We start from the raw sequence: 19447 nt of genomic DNA on the forward strand, positions 1-19447 counted from the left end.
ATTGGGACCAACACTGCCATACCACCACTTGTGATCCGCCAGACAATGTGGCGGTAACAGTAAATCCATTTGGTGGTATTCCGGTGTAATTACCACCGAAGTACTGCCAAAACCTACAATGGAGCCCATTGTGCTACCACTGTGAGTGCTATTCTCAGGAGATCAATTTGTCATCATTCAAATAAGGTGTATGTGCGGGCCCCTTTATCACTTTAATCCAAGCAAGCCCACCACCTGAGGAATGAGTGCACATTTTGTACGTAAAACAAGTTTACTGTACACACGTCTGGGGAGCAGTTAGATGACGCTGTAAAGTCGAACTAACCCAATTCTCACTGAACCACATAAGTTGACTCATTATATACAATTTTACAATAGTTAAAATACTCCCATATATTTTATTACAAGCCACCCCCACATGTGATTGGACAAAACCTCTTCAAAGAAATCCTATCTTTCTCCAATTCCCACATTCTCATTGGTAAGCATTATCTTAACTACCATCTTCAGCTCATGTGCAAAACACAACTCCTTTTAGGATTTGTTTGTAGCAGGTCATGACATCACCAACCAGTTAAACATTTGTCTGCAAGCATAATGCTTTACTAGTAATAACTGGCCTGAGCACTTTTAACCTTAACTCTTAATTGCACATGGTTCGCATAAATACTTCAAGAGATATGAAGAAGGCTGAATAAACAAGTTCTCTTTAAACTAGTGATAACTATCTCATCCTCTAGGCCCCCCGTCTCCATTGGAACATTCTAATCTAAATAACTACCATTTCATCGCACACAGCTCATCTTGAGAACACAATTGAAACTCCTGGGTTTTGATTACTTTAGCCTCGAGCATTGATTCACCCCACGTTTTACTGCTGGTCAAAAACAAATAACGAAAATCCTCTATCAATCTCCCGTGCATTCAAATGATTATGTCTGATTTCTGCGATACTTATCAGACCCTAACAACCATGGCCGTCTCCTTCAGCTGATTTGACCATCGCTAAGGTCATAGGTACTTATTTAGCAATCATCTGGCCTCTGAAACTTTGCAGAACCAGTTTCTCAAAATCAATCCCTAACTGCCATAAAAAGCGCACTACATGTAGATTCATAAATCCACTGTATATGTTTTCTCAGTGTGCATGCAGGTTTAATAAATACCATCTTTCCTTTACAGTGTATTCTTCAGGACAGCCCCCCCTTTCCCGCATGCACACTTAAGAAACTCCTTGGGCCTGCTTCTGAGCACTCAATAGCACAATATGACTGAATCGCGTTTATAATTCATTTGGTGGTTTTAGCATTTGTCTTTCTATACGCTTGCAAAGCTAATATGTATCAATTCAACAAAAAAGTTACATATCCCATTCACATTTACCTATACTGGATACATATGAAATGCAACATCGCACCCCGTTCGCCGCACCCCCAGTCACAAATATGGCATGCGCAACATAAACCCATCTTGATCGTGGTGACCTTTCCTGACCACCCCAACAAAGGGCATGCATGTTTGTCCTGAGTTACATAGGAAATCATTGTAAACCCTGCCCACTCCCACACTCAAGGGTTAGAGAGGGCATGGTATTTGTGTGTGATTATTGACTTGCGGGTGGTCACAGTACCATCTACATGCAGACACTAGCCTCAACTTCAGATCAGCGGGTTAAATAAATTTGCACTGTAGGATAAACAAAAAAAGGACAAAAGGATGCAAGCAACAAGACACCATCCCAGGTGTAGACAAGGAAAATTCACAAAATAAGGCTAATTCAGAACAAATGAGCAAAGAACAACAAAACCTCTGTCTGTTGACAAAAGTATCAAACTACCTGAAACGCTGTGAATCCACATAGGGAATATAAAACTGGCATCTGAGAGAAAGCGTGAAAAAAGAGTGTTCGTAATAGACACAGGAATGTCTGGGAAATGAATATTGCTATGGTCGGTTTCTGTACATGAGACTTTGACTCAGTGTGAAATTTGGGATTACTTCTCTTTATTACCGTCATCAGGCTTGCATATCACTGTTACAATAATCTTCCATAACGGGGGACCAACATGACTGTACAGGGCCACACATGCAGAGAGGTATGGAGTCAATCTGCTCTCTTTCACCGCCAGTGTTCTTCCTCCTTTGTTGCCTTTCTTCAAGCTTTTTTTCTCTTTCTTGCCACACATGTACATCTCCTACCCGCAGTGCATTGTGGGGAAAGTGTACCATGTATCTAGAGCATTACAAATCTCCCTCTGACACAAAAGAACATCAATAATGTTATTGTGTTTTTGTTTGCTCAGTATCTCCTTCTGATGAGAGCTTGTCCTCTTGATAGTACCTTACTCTTGCGATCCTCCAATGTCTCAGGTAATGTTTTTCGATATTCAGCTTGCATCGACTCACTCCTCCTTTTTAGGATGTCTCATCTCCCTCCCTTTTGTTAATCTTGGGCCTATCCTGAACAGTCTGTTGAGAACGCATGTGAGGATGCTTACAGTTGCTTCCTGAACTCTCTTGAGGGCCTAGTTTGAATGTCCACCCTTTCTTGATTTCTTAACTTAAACAGAGCTATCCCTTCAACATTCCACAATCCCTCATAGTTTCCCAACTTTTCCTGACAGAGCTAACTTTTAGCAGAGGACCCCATTTGGAAGCACTGTCTTTATCTTTACATAGTAGTTTTAGTCTCACCCAAACCTCGACCTGCAGGGTCGATATTTTTGTGGGTTTATGCTTGTCATGTCCAATTATGGTCTTGTGCCTGGCTAGTTTTACTCAGTTTGATGTATTTGTGATGTTCTTGATCACAGTTTCAGAAACCACAGTGTTGCTAGCAATTAGTGTTCTCTGCAATTACACATACATTGAATGGTACCTACATTAGGGACTGAGTTGAGAGTAAGCTGATGCGCACAACAGCAGCAAGATCTTTCTCTTTTCAGGTCTTTGTGGAGCCTGCAGATAACTGGAGGACCCTTCTTATGAACCAGCTGTCCCTTTCCATATGTCCATTGCTCAGGGGATGATACAGTGTGTGGCTTTTATGTCCTTGATAGTACTAGCTTTGAGTAACAAGACAATCTTCCCAGTTGTCAGCGGGACACCATTGTTGGTGACCATTTTCGCTGGGAAACTGTCCCTCCTTAGATGTGTTTGAATTCTTGAATTGTTTTATTTGTTGTTATGTCCTGTACAAAGTGTAGTTCCGTCCATCTGGTGAAGTGGTCTACTAAGTTTATTCCATATCTGCCATCGAATGGCATGTTTTTGAGTGGACCAATGCAATCTTAACAACATTTTTTCCACCCTGCATTCGGACAACCCACAGGATTGAACTCTGTCTGCCTGGTATCGAACCATTTGTACATTTTCAAGTATCCATGACGGTACAGAACTACGTTTGCATCCATTCCTGGCCACCAGTAGATTTCTCACACTCTTCTCTTGGTACGCGTTGTTCCAAGATGCCTATCATTATGCACTCAGATGATGGCAGGTCTGGAGACACTGGGAGGGATGATCTTGTTATTAATGATGAGAATGTCCCTTTAGGCGAAGATGCCATCAGCGACCTCGCTGCATGGTGGCAGTGCAAGAGGTAAGCAATGGTCCTCTGGCTGGGCTTTGGTTAGACATTCTCTTATGCAGCCTATTGTTTCATCAGTTAGAAAGCTCTCCTTCCACATTTACTGTTGACGTACATTTGGTTCTCAAGGTATACAGCCTTCAAACGTGGATAACACGCATTCTTTTTGAAGAAAAGCATTCATTGTATTAGATTGTGTCGGCAGCGTAGACAAGCAATCAGATTGTGTATCTCATTTCTGTTGTGCATGTTGCACGTCAAATACACGTCCAGCCAGGCTAGACGAAGAGTGCAAATCCTCATCCCCCTGGGCTTTACATGTGGATCAGCAGTTTGTGATCCATGTGCAGGGTGAGTCACCTGCTCCTTATATAAGACCTGAAAATAGGATGGAGGCCACACACAGGCAAGCATTGAGCAGGGCATCTCTGACGCTGATCGTCATTTAGAAGTGAAGGCAACTTTGCGTTCACTGGATTTCCTTTTCATTCGCGTCAACAGCAATCGAGGTGGGGAGATCTGGATCGAACGGTTTCACGCCGGGAGAGCGAATTAAGTCTTGTTTCACGGTTGGGTCGCCTTTAACTGGATACATTCTTCATACATTCAATCATTCTTCTCCGCATTTAAGAATTCTCCTCAGATGTTCTGCTTTGTTTGAACGATTTGTGCCAAAATTTGCCCTGGTAGTCGCAAAGCCCCATAAATCATTTCAGTCGATCTTTGCTCTCTGCATGGAATTACATGAAAATGGCTTCTGGGGAGCCTGCAATAGTCTTGATCCCTTCTGTTGAGACATTTGATCCTGATTCTTCCACTTCATCTATGAGGAGCAGGTATTTCTCATTGTGTTATTTGAGCCCTTTCGCTTGGAGTTGAGGCAGTGCTTCATATGGGGTCGCATTGTGCTTTGTTGCTGTCTCACCGTTGATCTATGTATCGTCCTGAAAGAAGGCTACAATGGCGATGCTCGTCATCATGTGAGACATCCACCTCTGAACAACCAAAGCTGCTGAGGAAAGCCCAAACGCATTCTGAAGTACCGAAACACTCCGAACAGAGTGATAAAGGCTGCGGAAAGCTTGAAATCAGCATGCAAGCCTATGAAATGATAGGCCTTTCTCGTGTCTAATTTCGTGAAGCGCACTGCTTTGTTCAGCATCATGATGAGTACTGATAAGCCCAGTAATGGCTAGTTAGTTATCCATTAGTATCTTGCTGTTTATAGTTAGACGTTCTACCCACAGTGTCAGCTTGTTGGCCGCTTTCTTCTATATTAAACATGGGACTCAGCCACTTTGCAGCTATCAATAGGTGGTTGGGATTGTCCAGGAGTTTCTTTAAAGCTGTGCGTGCTGTTGCAGGAGCTGGGTAATGCTTTGTGGGTCTAGCACCTTTGCACAATTGTATTTTATGAGTATAGCCCCTCACACAGACTTTGGACTCAACGGTATCCGTGACCAATGTCTGGCCAAGATGACCTTGTGACAGCCATAAATAGCCCATCTGCTAACGGTCCTTTTGTATACGACTATTCACCTACTCCTCCCATTCTCGGATTGTTATGCCTGTCTTCGATACGCGCATTTCTGCAGTTTCTGACCTGCAGTTGAGTGCGATGAGAGTCTTCTTGCATTCTATGAAGTCCACGTTCACCCCATCATAAACTCCTGGGCAGAGCTATGCTTTCTTGACTGCGATAGGACCCTCTCCTAGCATCTGTTTGTGTTCCTCAACTGGGATCATGGTATAATCTCACCCAGCATAGGCAAGTCATTTCACGGACTTATCATTCATCAAAATGATGCAGGGAGGGTTCTTCTTACCTCAATGCAAAGCCCACATTGGGCCATCTCCTTTGTGGCCTTCACTGTCACTATCCTGTGATGCATCCTCACTGGAAGCAATCTGTCCGCGCTATCCAGTTGGGAATGCGTTTGCATTCTTTCCCTTCTGTTTGCATTCAGAGCACATCCGGTCTTAAGTGGGGCAAATGTCATCAGGCGCCATGTGTGATTGGCTGTTATATCTGACGCAGGCTCTTGTGTCGAGGAACGTGAAGTACATTCTACGTGGATCAACTGTATTATTGGATTGAGTTTCCAATCCCTTCCGCGGTTTCTTGTACACATCATTTACTTTCATGCGCCTGTTGGCCTGCATCAATTTGCCTCACTGCTGTCTTTTCCATGGCCCGGGATGTAGTCTGTGGGCCTCATTACGACCCAGGCGGTAAGTTACCGCCTGGGCCGTGACTTTACACCCATGGCGTAAACTATGTTTACGCCATGGTGGTTGGCGGATTTACCGCCCCATTCCAACCTTGGCGGGGCGGTAAATCCCCATTTTCCCATTTACCCTTCCCCATTCCCATTTTGCCCCATAGGGCATAATGGGAGTGGGGAAGGCGTTAATTACGCCACCGTAAATTACGGTGGCGTAATTAACTCCATGGTCCCTTAGCGCCATGGATTTTAACACCTGCTAAAAGCAGGTGTTAAGTCCGCCATGGCGCTAAGGGACCTCGTACTCAGGCGGTAAGGGTCGGCGCTGTTTACGCCGCCGTAAAACCCTTACCGCCTGAGTTGTAATGAGGCCCTGTGTCTCTTTGAGGCACAGGTTCCTTTGCTGAAAGAGTTTCTCCTGCATCTTGGTATTGTTGCAGTTTACCATGTTTGTGATCTTCAAATATATGGCTTCACTGAATTCTAATGGTATAGCAAATTCCCTTAAGGCTCTATTTAGCCATCAAATAGTTTGACAATGTTCTGATTTCTCGGGTAACACTCCAGCCCATGGGCTCCGCCGGATTTACCGACGCGATACCTACAAAACTGTAATGAGGGTCTTTGACTGGCTATGTTGGACTTCACATCAAAAAATGTCTCAATCCTTTAAGCTGCTCCAATGTAAAAACGTTTCATCCGCCTGCAGGACAAATGGCGGTAGGGTGCTAAATACCCTCTGATCTTCCACACAGATGATGTTAAGCAGCACTGCTTTTTTTCATGCTGAAGTGAAGCTTGCTCGGCCCAGCGCATTCATGAATGTGGCGAACATCGCCTTCCATTGGTGCCACCGATTCTGCAGTTTTCCTGGAGTTTGCCGGAATGGTGCTGGTGAATTTACCCCCGGCATCCCCGGTGTCTTCTCATTCAGACTCTGCGATCCTGACTCATCGCCACGGTTAATGTCTGCTTCCATAAATAAGGCTGGGACTCAGGATCAAGCTTGGGGAGGCCCTTCTTCATTATATATCATCTAAGTCTTGCCTTTCACTGGTGCAGGGGGAGGGCCAAAATACCAGTGCAAAATCTCCCATCACGGGAGCTGCTGCAGTGGCAATGCTTTTCGTTTCACCGCCAGCCTTCTCCGTCCTTTCTTGCCGTTCCACTGGCTTTCTATCTTCCTTGCCACGCATGCGCAGATGCTGCACATAAGGCACTGTGGCGCAAGTATGCCGTGTGATGGCAGAATTCAAATCACAGTCTGCAAGAAATCCACAGTGAAAGTCAAGGTAAAAATGGTAACACAGTCAGCAGGGTAAAGGACTGATAATCTAGATATCAAACCAGATCGAGGGTAGGGAGTAGGCTAGTTCAAGGGAGAATAGCTCAGGGGCAACTCTGAAACACAGTTTCGAGCCCCAGTCCGCACTTAGAAACCTCTGGTTATTAAGTGCTTAATAAATAACCAATTACAATTATAACAATCAGAAATCCAAACCGGTGTGTAGTATTACACAGGGGATAACTTCCACTGTGGAGTGATAGGCAGAGGTTGGTTTATAAACTATTGTAAAAACAACAAGGCAGTCGAGCATGCGCATTGCAGAGGCGGTTCGTGGGAATCGCACCTTGATGGCGCAAGATCCCTGCACGCAGCCGCCCTTGCTGATCTTCAAGACACACGGGGAAGATGTCAGATACTCTGTCCTGAGACTCGCCTATCAGGCGCCCTGACGGAGGGCCTTTTCCAGCGTGCTTTAAAGACTCATCTATAGGCCCGAGTTCCTTTGCACAGCTTTTCCTGGCTCTCTTGAGAATACCAGATTTCTTGTTTTTTGTTTTTTCTCTGTCCTGTTAGCGCTGTTCTGCCTCCGTGCCTGATGTCTTCAGCGCGATATAAATAATAAATGAATACACATAAATAAATGCGCGCAATGAAGTGGTTGAATCGCAGCCCTGCCCCGCGTGGCAGTGCGGCACCAGGAAAATGGGCAAACATGACGCAGAGCCGCAGAGGCACAGTTGTTGAAAGGAAAAAAGGACATCTTAAGAATAACTCAAAAATTAACTTTTTGCTTTTTTTTAGTAGGCAATATTGCTCGCCTTAAAAGCTAATCACCAAAAGTCTTCCAGAAAAACCCCATGCTCAGCTTCAAATTACAGAGCAGGGAGCACCTGATCATTGCCAGTTTTGAATGTGCCCAGGACAGATTAACTCCTGTCCCTTTTCCTTATCACAGCCTTTACTATAGTCAAAGTGACTGCCTTACCAGACAGAGACCATGCGAAAAAGAAACTTTATGATGACCCCTTAACATGCTCTGCTTTCCTCATACTCCGCCTGTGTTTTCTGTCTCCAGACAGTAGACTTCACAAGATGGCTGGCTCTGGCTTTTGCCACTTGGGCAAGAAGGAAAACGATTAGTGTGTTGGTTGCCGTGGTGCTGTGGTGGACTGGTGTACCTTTGAAATTGAAAAAAATGCTTCCAGGAATGGAGTGGTGCTTTTGCAGCCTGCATTTGCTATCAGCCACTACAGAGACACAGTTGAGGGACCATGGTGAGGAGTGTATAGGCTTTTCCTGTACTCCTCCTCCCCCACCATCTCTCTTGCTCAGTGCGGAAATTGACGCCATGTCATTGCAGGTGTCAGGCTGGCAACAGGCAGGGCGAGGATCCATTCTGTTCGGGGCACCAAATCTCATTTGAGTCATGTGTGTAGGAGTGAACACACACATAATCAATGTTGCATTCTGCTTTGTAGCATGAACTGCGCACCAGGAGCCACAGCTGCACTGCTGCGAACAACGGTGGCGGGGTGTCCAAGGAGGTCGGACAAACGTTGTCTGTAGAGCACCCATTTCCACAAAAGCAAGTGTTACGCTGATCGACATGTATGCCCCAAGAGACCAGCGGAAATGTGTCGTTTCGCAACAAAGGAGACTAACATATCTATAACTGTACTCAAGTTAGCAAAAACATTAATACAATATTATTTACCAATATTTCTTCCACTCACACAAATCTCCACACCAGGAACATGTCTATCCTGGATGCTGAGAGTGTCAGATATGTTTTTGTGGTGATTTTAACTGTTACAATACGTTGTGGAATAGTGCTGTGACAGATGTTAATGGGGCTAGTCTTGAGGTGCTGGCTGATGTGTGTGGGCTTGTTTTATTGAACCTCGCCGGGGCATACTAGGACTGATGTTCATGCCGGTATGGGGTCTTGTCTGGATTTGACCTGGGTCTCAGCTTCTTTAGTTTCTAAGTGTGTTTGGAAATTGAGAACGGATGGGGAGATGGGGAGTGATCATCGGTCTATATCCATAAAGGTAGATGTCAGGGTGGTGAAGTCGGCAAGTCCTGCCCCGAGGGGTTGTAACTTCCGTAATTTGGATTGGGTGAAGTTTGGAGAGGGGTGTAGCAGCTTGATGGGTGTGATGGGGTTGGGCGATGCCACCCACTGTGGATGAGATGGATTTGGCTTTGCAAGACATCTTTCAGAATGTTGTGGCGCAACTGGCCCCGTCTCGAGGCAAGCTCTTCCGGAAACCTGAGGTCCTGTGGTGGTCGTCAGAATGTACAGCAGCTGTTCAGGATAGGAAGAGGAAGAGGCGGAAGGCCATGTGTACTAAAGCGGTGGCGGATATTGTTGCGTATAAAAAGGCTAGGGCACTGGTGCAGAGGGTGATTTGGTGTCATAAGCGGGTGTATTGGTGGAATTTTTCTAGTACTCTCTCTAAGGATACTTGTTTGTCGAAGGTGTGGGCGAGGTTTCGGCGTATGTCCAGGCAGGAGAGAGGTGGATCTCCGATTTTGGTGATTACTGATGAGGGGTGTGATATGGTGGATGATGGTGGTAAAGTGGAGGCATTGGGAAAGTATTTTGCGGTTGTGCACAGTACAGAAAATTATTCTCTGGTGTCCAGGAGGAAAATTGCAGAGTTTATGGCTGTTAATCAGGGTGTGCTGAATGTTGTGGACAGTTGGACATCCAGTATGGATGTGTCCGTCACTTTGAGAGAGTTGCGGGCTGTGCCTCAGGGGGCGACGGGATTCGAGTCCAGGTGAGGATGGGGTGCGTTATATTTATTTGCAGCATTTGCCGGATGTTTGTTTGCTGGAGGTGTTGCTGCTGTTTAATGTTGTGTGGGGTCACGGTACACTGCCCATTGGGTGACGATATTGAAATTGGGGAAGTTGGCTGGCTTTTGTGGATATTATCGGCCCATTGCTTTGACATCTGCTTTGTGCAAGGTGATGGAAAACATTGTGTGTGGCCGTCTGGTGTACTTTTTGGATTCAGAGCAGTGGCTGAGTGTATTTCAGCATGGGTTCCGTAAATCTAGATCAGTGATGGATGCACTTGTGGTGTTGGCAACAGCTGTGGAGGAGGCATTGTCCTGTTGGGAGATGGTGGGGGCGATCTTTGTTGAAATTGAGAAGGCGTACGATATTTGGTGTGGAGGGATGGGTCGCTATTTGTGTTGCGTGAGAAAGGTGTTAAGGGGAAGATGTTTTCCTGGATTAAGGATTTTGGGGATGTGTTGTCCCGAGAGTTTTTGATGGACAATGGGATGTGCCAGGGTAGTGTAATCCGCTCTATTTTGTTTCTTGTAGCAGTGGATGGCCTTATAGAGAAAATTCGGGAGTGTGGTTGTCAGGTGGGATTCTATGCAGATGATGGAGTAATTTGGGTTAGGGGTAAGGTGGGTGGAGTGATTCAAGGAAGGTTGCAGGAGACTTTGGAGGTAATTGAAAGGTGGTGTCAGGATTGGGGTTTTAAGGCATCCTCCTCCAAAACGGTGTATATGTTGTTTAACAGGCGACGTAGTGGCGTCAGTTTGGATTTCAAGTACAGCAGGGATGTGGTGGTTCAGGTGTCGGAATTCCGGTATCTTGGTGTGCTCTTGGATGAGCGCCTGTCATCAAAGTTGCAAGTGTAAAAGGCGTCTTAATTTGCTGAAGGCGGTGTCGGGTCAGGAGTGGGGTGGAGGGCAGAGGAGTATGACGATGTTGTATGCAGGGTTGGTCAGGAGTGTGCTGGAGTTCGTAGTTCAGCTGCATTGCAGTTATAGTAGGACTCAGCTTAATGTGTTGCATGGTGTCCAGGCAAGGGCAATGAGAATTGTGACTGGGATGGTTCGGTTATCCCCCACAGAGGCTGTGCAAGTGTTGGCAGGGATGTTGCCTTTGGATTTGAGAAGGGAGGAGCTGAGTGCTAGGTATTGGTTGCGTTGTAAGTCCATCAGTGTGTGGCATCCTGTGAAGAAGTGTCTAGCGGTTAATTGGATGCATGCCTATAAGACTGGGAGTTGGGAGAGGAAAGGGGGGACTTTTGGGTTCCATGCGGACGGTCTGGTGAAACGATTGGGGTGGAGGGGTTGTGTATGGTGGAAGATGTGGATAGGGTTTTAGGGCTGGTTTGGATGCGGCATGATCCAATTGTCTGCTTGGAATTGGCCATGGTGGTGATCAAGAAGGGTGGTAATTGGGGGTATTAAGAGATTGCCGGTGCAGTATGTGGAGGGGACAGTTGGCGCTCAGGTATATACGGATGGTTCCAGGGATCTGGAAAGGAACAGGGGTTGGTATGGCATGCTATTTTCAGGCAGATGAGGAGTTTTGGGTGGCTAGGTTGTCGGATGATGTATCCGTCGGCATGGAAGAGTTGATGGCTGTTAAGATGGCGGTGCTTCGGATTATGGTGAAACAGTTGGCTAAGGTGTTGGTGTTTGTGGATTCGATGAGTGCGTTGTTGGCTATCAAGGAGGGGAATTGTGATAGGAGGGATATAGTTATGCTCATTAGACAGCGATTAGAGGAGTGTGTTGCAGAGGGTACCATGGTGGAGTTGGCTTGGAGTCCCAGTCATTGTGAGATCTTGGGTAATGCGTTGGTGGATCAGGCTTTGTATGGGTCCACGTTGAGGGGGGAGGTGGATGTGGAAGTCCCATTGTGTGTGGCTGAGGTACAGGTGATGGTGCGTGTAAAAATTAAGGATATGTGGCAGGATCGGTGGGATATGAGTTCAAAGGGGCGGCAGTTGCATGCAGTGTCCTGGGAGGTGCAGGTGTGGGCGTTTGAGGGGATGTAGAGTTGGCACAAAGGGAGGAAACCATTTTGAATTGCCTCTGGGTGGGTCAAGCGGGGTTGGTGAGATGGAAGTGTATGATGGGTAGAGTTACATCAGCGGCATGTGATGCTTGCGGGTGCCGGGAGACGGTGTCTCATTACATGTTGGACTGTGTGAGGTTTAATGTGCAGTGGGAATCACTCAGAGTCAGGATGAGTGGAATTGGGGTGGTTGTACAGGGGTTATCTGATCTGTTCAGTTGGAAAAGAGGGGTGGTGGATGATCAGTGTAAGTTCCTGCTTCAGTTTGTGCAGGAGACGGGAAAGTGGGACGTGATCTAGTGAGGATGGTTGGCTGATTGGTGCTTATTTTGGCAAACATCACCTAATTAGATGGAAATCGCCAGCTCCGGGTTTCTGAAGTCACCCTAACAAGAAGAAGAAGAAGTCCTGAGAAACACCAGAAGTGTTGCTGCAGCACAGAGGCTGTCACCACACTGCGCATGTGCGGTATAGTTGAACAGCGTCTCCAAGACCATGGAACAACAGCAAGATGGCAGCCCCCAGAGCTGTTTAAGTTGTTCTTTGTGGCTCCATAAGGCGAACCTATCCCCGCCAAAGCCGCAGGGTTGAGCGGTAGCCGAGTCGCCAGTCCTCCAGGAAGCACCAGGAGCAACCCCCAATCGAAGGGTAAGGGAACCCGCCTGTGGAGGGTTAGGTGGGTGGCAAGTGGGTCAAGTGGGGCGCCTGTCAATATACCCCCTGCCAGACAAATGGGAGGATAGCGACCTAAAAACACACGGACCAGACACTGACACTATCAGAGACCTTTGTAATGCTACTACTTGGGCTACACCCATTCCCTTTGTGAGACACCACAAATTGGTAATCAGGGGTTCAATACCAGCACAGTTTGGATCAAGGAATCTGGGAGCCAGATCTGATTAGACCTGCAAATAAATTAATGTGTTAAAACAGTATTCGGGTGTTTGTTGTTGTTCGTTAATGAAGGTCCATAGCGAGTACACTGCTTTCAAATTCTTCATGTAATAAGGACTGTGACGAGTAAGGGGGGGGCTAGTAGGTGTCAGATGACAAATGGTACCGGCTCATCACAGTCTGCCCTCCTTTCCCTGCCTAGTGCATAGCCCTGATTATGAGTGAAAACACAGAGGGAGGTAGGTAGGGGAGGGCAGGGCTTATCTGTCTGGGACGGCAGCCTACCATCATGTATTGAGGACTGTGACGAGTCAACAAGACAGAGAGTAATGATGATTACCATTCGCAATCTGGCAGTTTGTTGGATGGACAAGACCTGCGTAGGATGCAGAACCAGCACGCCTGTTGCGTGTCAGGCCTGGGGAAACTTGTCCAGTCTGCAACCCGCACTTCCTCTTTCCTAGCAGTTTCTGATGATGTTCCTCTCCCACAGCTGGGGGAGAAACTGAAATCTGCGGCCAGGCCGAAACCTATTTGTTTAGGGAGGGATGGGAGTGAGTTCACTGTAACAAGATGAGCACAGAGCCCCCTTCTTGTTATCGGTGCCTCATTGTGTAGCATCCACAATACGCAGATTTTGTCTGGGCACTAAAAGAGTAGCTGGTATTAAAAAAACATGCAGTCGTCCTCATTTTATCCGCACTGCAGGCCTGAAAGGCTGAGTCGGCAATGTCAACCCGTTTGCTTTAATCATCAGGTGAAACACAGAACTCAGCATTTAGCTATCAACCCAGTCAGCCACCTTACCAACATCAAAGGGAAGTTTCAGAGCAGGCAAGGGCTGGGAACTCAACCACGTCTGGGGACTGCTGGGGGAAAGGAGGGCCTGGCGCCTCACAGGTCTCACGTGAAAGGCTGGACTGGCAAAGCGCCAACCTATTGTGCCAACCGTTAGCGGAACTCAGGACTGTAACAATATCTTATAGTAAACACTGCAGCTTCCTCAAAAAGCAGAACAGTGCGAAAACGTATTAGTTACGTGTTTTGTAGAGCCCATTGTCATCGCACAGTCACTACAGGAGACTTGCCCAACAGCTGAACGTCCACGCCTTAAATTCACACCATATGTCGATTAGCTGTCGTAATTATTTGACAGATTATGGTGGTAGTTTAATTACACGTATGTCAGGCTTTCAGTAAGTTGGTGTTTTGCCCAGCAGTAATGCTCAGCATTGGACTGAAAGGTGAGATTGACTTTCTTCTGTGCTATTCAACAAAACAATAGCACTATCTTATTCAGATGGCTGTGATGTTATATCTCTCATTGCATTGTTATGTTATGTTAAAGGTTCTTATACGGTGCACTGTCACCACCTGCGTAGTCCCTTGGTGCTCTGGTGGTTCTGTAAAGTAAAAGGGTTGGGGTTAAGTTAGTAGGCCTGAGAGGGAGAAAAGAGCAAGAGAGTTGTGATGTGCTGTTGGCAGCTTCCGGTCGATGTACACCGTTCGCTGAGCGTAGGTGTGTTTTTCGGTTGGTAGCCGTCATGTGCTGTTGTGCGAGGCTATGTGTTGTTTGTTTCGTTGTTGTGGTGTAGTGAAGTGCATGCAGTATGTTGTGCTGTAGAGGTACGGTTGTGTTTAGTTCAGCGTTTGAGAGGTGTATGCAGAAAGATGATCACAAAGATCACAAAATAAGGCACAATGAAGTAAAGTGATTTACGCAGCAATGCGTAGTTCTGTAGCAGTGAATGTCTGATTTAAGCCCAGGTTTCCTGGTTGAATACTTTGCAATGTAGGGTCCTACACTACATCTCTCCCATCCCAGCTTTACTTTTACAACAGCGAACAATGCTTTCTCCATGAATGTCTTTCAAAATATAGGGTAATTTTCTGGGATCAATAAAGCTGACTTGTAAGGCACCAAATCAGATGGCAAATCAACCTGACAACATATTAGAAATCTTTAAAGAAACATGTTGGGCAAAATAAGTGTGATTCACTCAGAAAGGGAAAACGTGTTCTGCAGAATATGCATATCTGATAAAAAAATCACAAGGCAATAAAGAACATTGCAAACACCTCTCTGTGGTTCACCAACAGCTGTGCATGTGTTAAGAGCAGCGAACTTTACTGATTTACCAACAGTAACGAGTTGAGAAGTTGAGAATTTTTGGAGAAAAAAGCAAACATTCCAAATATCATTTAGAAACATATTAGCGCGGTATGTTTAGATATATGCGGCAGCATGTACCTTACCATGCAAGGCTGGGATGGCACCACATTTCCGTGTACTGAGGGCCAGCTGCAGAGATGTGTCTGATCTCTTGGTCACACTTATGAAGGTTGGTAGAAGCAACACAGGGTTTCATCCTTCCCGAGATCAACAAAACAATGATCATTTTGTCAAGTCATAATAACGCCTATTAAAGGCATGCTCAGAACATGATTAATAGGTTTCTGTTTATAATGGGAACATCTTCTGGCACTATACACCTGCACAAGTCTCCCTTTGCACACACTGCTGTCTACTAGACCTAATCCCTCACAGTCATGTGATGACAAAGAAAGGCATGTGCAGGTTGACTGAGTGCTAACCCACTGCCTGGAGCACACCTTAGGCAGCGAACTCAGGGTGTTACTATGATAAGATTTCGGAGCTCGCAATGGGGGCAGCGACAGCGCTTGCATTGTTTAGGCATACAATAGAAGTCTGCACGGCATGGACACGCAGCAAGGACATTCTGAAGGCCAGTGGAAGCTAGCAATGTTGACAAACCACTACCCACTTTTGGCTCTTAGCTCCACTACTTGATTTAAACGCATTGTTCAAAAATATACCGAAAGAGAGCTCTTTTTTGTCCCATGTCATATTTTCGATGGTAGACCAGACCTTTTGTTTTGGCTCCCACTATTTTGCTTTATTGAAGTTTATTTTTCACATATAAATGCAAGACTGCAAGTATCCGATTTCGTTATTATTATAATATTTATTGCGCGTGGACCTAGCTATTAGAATTGACAGCTTTTTCGGAAAATACAAGTGCATATTGGAGCAATCCAGCATCCTCTTCCTCCATTGTTTCCACTTCCTTATTTAAAATCAGTAGTTCTGTAATAAAGAAACTTAAAAAATGCATGGCAAGTTTCCAAAAGGTGTTGGCCAATGTGGTATTCAAACCGTGCTCTCAAAACTGCTCCTCTTTCGGAGGACTTTGTGACATTCTCGTGCTAATCCAATGCTGTAGACGTGAAGCTTGCAGAAGTGCTGTTGAACGTCTGCACATCCCCCCACACGTCATCATGCACTTAGCTCGGGTCAAAACATTGCGCATGAGGAGAGTGGTTTCTGTCCAGCGCCGCACCGTGGAGAGGTACAGTTACTTTCTCTGTCAGCATTTCAGTGACAAGAAAAATATATAAATCAAGCAGTAGTCACTCATCGAGCCAATGGGTAAATCATAAGGGCAAAAGGTGCATTGTGCGCTGGCCGATATTACAACTCTCGGGGACAGGTACTGTACTGTACTTGGAGGGATGCATAACACTCAAGAGTCATTGTGAGAAAAGCTTTGTATTACTTATAACCACTTATGCTCTAGAGAACCTTCCATTTCACTGCATTCCAATTTGCTCTGCATGACAATGGCAAACAAAACACAACTGAACAACCTGCCTTTTCTTCAGAAGTACCATCATGGATTCCATTTTGAGATTGACAGCTGCAACCCCTGCTGACTCCCTTGCGACCTCTGGCACTCCCTCTGTGACCCCTGGTCAAGGATTGGAGAGGCAGCATAAACACTAAAATTAAACAAAAAGAAAGCAGCTTCTAAGGCCCTCTTCAATTGTGGAAGTCACACTGTGTGTGAGGTTTGGCTTTCTCTAATGTGCAGCTGAAGATTATAGTTGGTCTATTCAGGCCGTAAGGACTGGATATCCCAGACCTAGAGCTTCTTTTAAACTCAACTTCATTTTTTTGTGTTTCAGAGGCCTATCATTTGGTGAGAAATCCTCCACGTATTGATGTTACTGTGGCCTAGATTTTCCTCTTTCTAGGTAAAATAATTGGTATTATTTAATGTACGAAAAGTGCCTTATGTCTGACTTTGCCTGTTTCTAAGCACTGTAAAAATACTTATTATAAACAAAATGTAATGGTACTTTATTTATCAAACACAGAATGCTGCACGGCTGATTTTGCCCTGCTAAATCTAAACTTGGAAATTGCCAGCTGGCACATGTCAGAGTTGAGCGTTTAACTCGCTGAGCTTTTCAGTTGCAAACATTATGATGCTTAACTGTGCTGTTATAAAGAAACCTTCATTAGGATATCTATCCACCACCCTCTTGTGTCCTCTTCAGTAGTATTAGGTTTACTAGCGGTCCATGACCTTGTGCTCCTGCGTATAACTAGAAGGCATCATGAAGCAAGACACAGACAACAGATTCAAAATTCAAAACAAACACTTTTATTAACTTAAATGTCAGGATGGAAAAAGGCCTAACTTGCCCTATGCTAAGGTGGGATTTGCCTACCTAAATGAAACGAAGGAAAGTTTGAGACAAAGGACCTCATTCCGACTTGGGCGGTAAGGGTTAATGGTCACCGGTAATGATGCCGGTGCCGGAAAACCATTACCGCCCAATTCCGAGGTCCCTTAGCGGGAACCGCAAAGGACGTGTGGTCTTACCACACGTTCTCTGCGGTTCCCGTTAAGGGACCTTGGAGCTAATAACGGTACCGCAATTTGCAGTACTGTTATTAGCACCTTCCCCATTCCCAATGGGAAATGGTCTACAGAATGGGGATTTACCGGGTCCTCCAGGGTCGGAATGACCCGGTAAGTCCCCATTCTTCCAGACCGGACCCGGTTTGGAAGGCAGCCATGGTGCTAATAGCACCATGGCTACCGCCCAACTCGGAATGACCCCCAAAGAGTTCAACTAATGAATCTGTTTGTGTCACAACTAATCTATACAATGTGTAGGGATATCAGCAACCAAAAGAAGCAGCGTCCAACATAAAGTTCTGAGCTTCTTCCAGCTCACAGCTTCCTTTCAGCTCCCTTCCCCAGGTATAAAATAGTTCAAAGAAAAAGTCTTCAAGTTACCTTTCTTAAGTTCAAGGCAATGCAGTTTTAACCAATACTCTGGGTTCCCTTCCCCAAGTTCCAAGGAACATAGCTCTAAAGACAATAAAAACACCTTGAGACTCCGTCCTCAAGTCAGTAGCTACTTCAGATCTCAGGGTTCCCTCCCCTGAGACTCAGCTTCAGTATCACACAATTATCCTTGACATTTGTTTAGGGTCCTTTATCACATTTGCACCCTGTTTTATTTGTTGGTTTGCATGTATTGTGGTTTTCACACAATTTAGTATTCAATATGCCTTTCATTGGTTCAAGGTTAAAGTTCCATTCATTATAAAATGCAGCATGCAATGGTTTTACTTGAATTTAAAGTTTACTTCATTTTAAATGTTAAAGCTCCAATGATTTCAAAAGTTCATGATTTTTTAAGATTCAGCACATGGTTGGTTTTCACTTTAGAGTTTAGCAAATGTCTCATCATAAATTGGGCAGTATCCCAGCAGTAAATGCTCAGGGATACCACCGAACGCTAATAGCATTACTGCAACTTGGTCTGGTGCAATTAGCGACGGATCCTGAGTTGTGGAGTGTGGGGGTGGGAAGTCCCCATTCCCATTGGGTAAGTTGGATCCAATGGGACATTTTGGGCGCTATTACCACAGCGCAATTTGCGCTGCGGTATTAGCGCCACAAATGAGCGGAAAGTGGCAAGATTTACCTCCAGCAGAAAGCTAGAGGTAAATCTTCAACTTTCCGCCCAAACTCGGGATCGGGCAGAGTGGTAATGCGGCAGTAACGCTATTACAGCTGTATTTCTATCGCTCACCCCAACCCGTGACAAGGCCCATGGTTTTAAAGTTTCATTAATTTCTGAATTTAAGATAGAACAGTACTGCTTATTGGTAGTGTTTGTATTCAGTGCAGTATTCAATAAATGTGGGTTGCATTCATAACACACTTTTAATTCAACCCGTAGTTTAATTATTAGAGTTTTCATTCAGTTCGGTATTCAATAAAGGTAGGTTGCATTCATAACACACTTTTAGTTCAACCCGTGGTTTAATAATGCTTCATTTTGATTTAATTGTAGAGTCCAGCTCTCGTAGACTTTCGAAAATGTGCTTCCTCTAACACACAACCACTCTGATACAAAGTATTCTGCCAGAATGAAAAGAGTTCAAACACTCGCGCACCAGCTTTTTTACTTGTTAGAAATTCACTGGTCACATTCACAGCTTTCCCCAGCAGCATGGATCGTACACCCTTCTGCATGTGATGTCAGGGCCCAACTCTTGCCCCTCAGGCACTCCTGTGATGAACTCCTGCTACCGGGGAGCAAGCACCTTGACCTCAAGGAAAAGGGATAGCCTCTCCACACGGCTCCCTTCAAAATGTTAGTTTTATTCCTCTGAGTCCAAGCTCCTGCGCCACACCTCCATAGATCGCCCCTCTCTGCAGACATCAGCGTCTCGGCATGTTTTCCAAACAAAGTTCACTGCTGCTGACACCGGCCTTCCTGCCA

At 45.5% G+C, this 19447-nt stretch overlaps 1 protein-coding gene across 4 annotated transcripts in view; it reads left to right on the forward strand.

Moving 5' to 3' along the window:
- The window catches only part of LOC138582269 (uncharacterized), a 239628-nt gene that overhangs the window by 144196 nt on the left and 75985 nt on the right, over positions 1-19447 (forward strand). The window contains exon 1 of one of the 4 annotated variants that reach the window (XM_069653403.1): positions 16822-16891. The exons of the other annotated variants lie outside the window; for them this stretch is intronic. The gene's annotated coding sequence lies outside the window, so the exon portion shown is untranslated. Of the gene's footprint in view, positions 1-16821; positions 16892-19447 lie in introns of those variants that run through there. 4 annotated transcript variants of the gene reach the window in all.

The sequence above is a fragment of the Ambystoma mexicanum genome, chromosome 3q, assembly GCF_040938575.1.
Source record: "Ambystoma mexicanum isolate Mex_15411 chromosome 3q, UKY_AmexF1_1, whole genome shotgun sequence".
Classification (NCBI taxonomy): Eukaryota; Metazoa; Chordata; class Amphibia; order Caudata; family Ambystomatidae; genus Ambystoma; species Ambystoma mexicanum.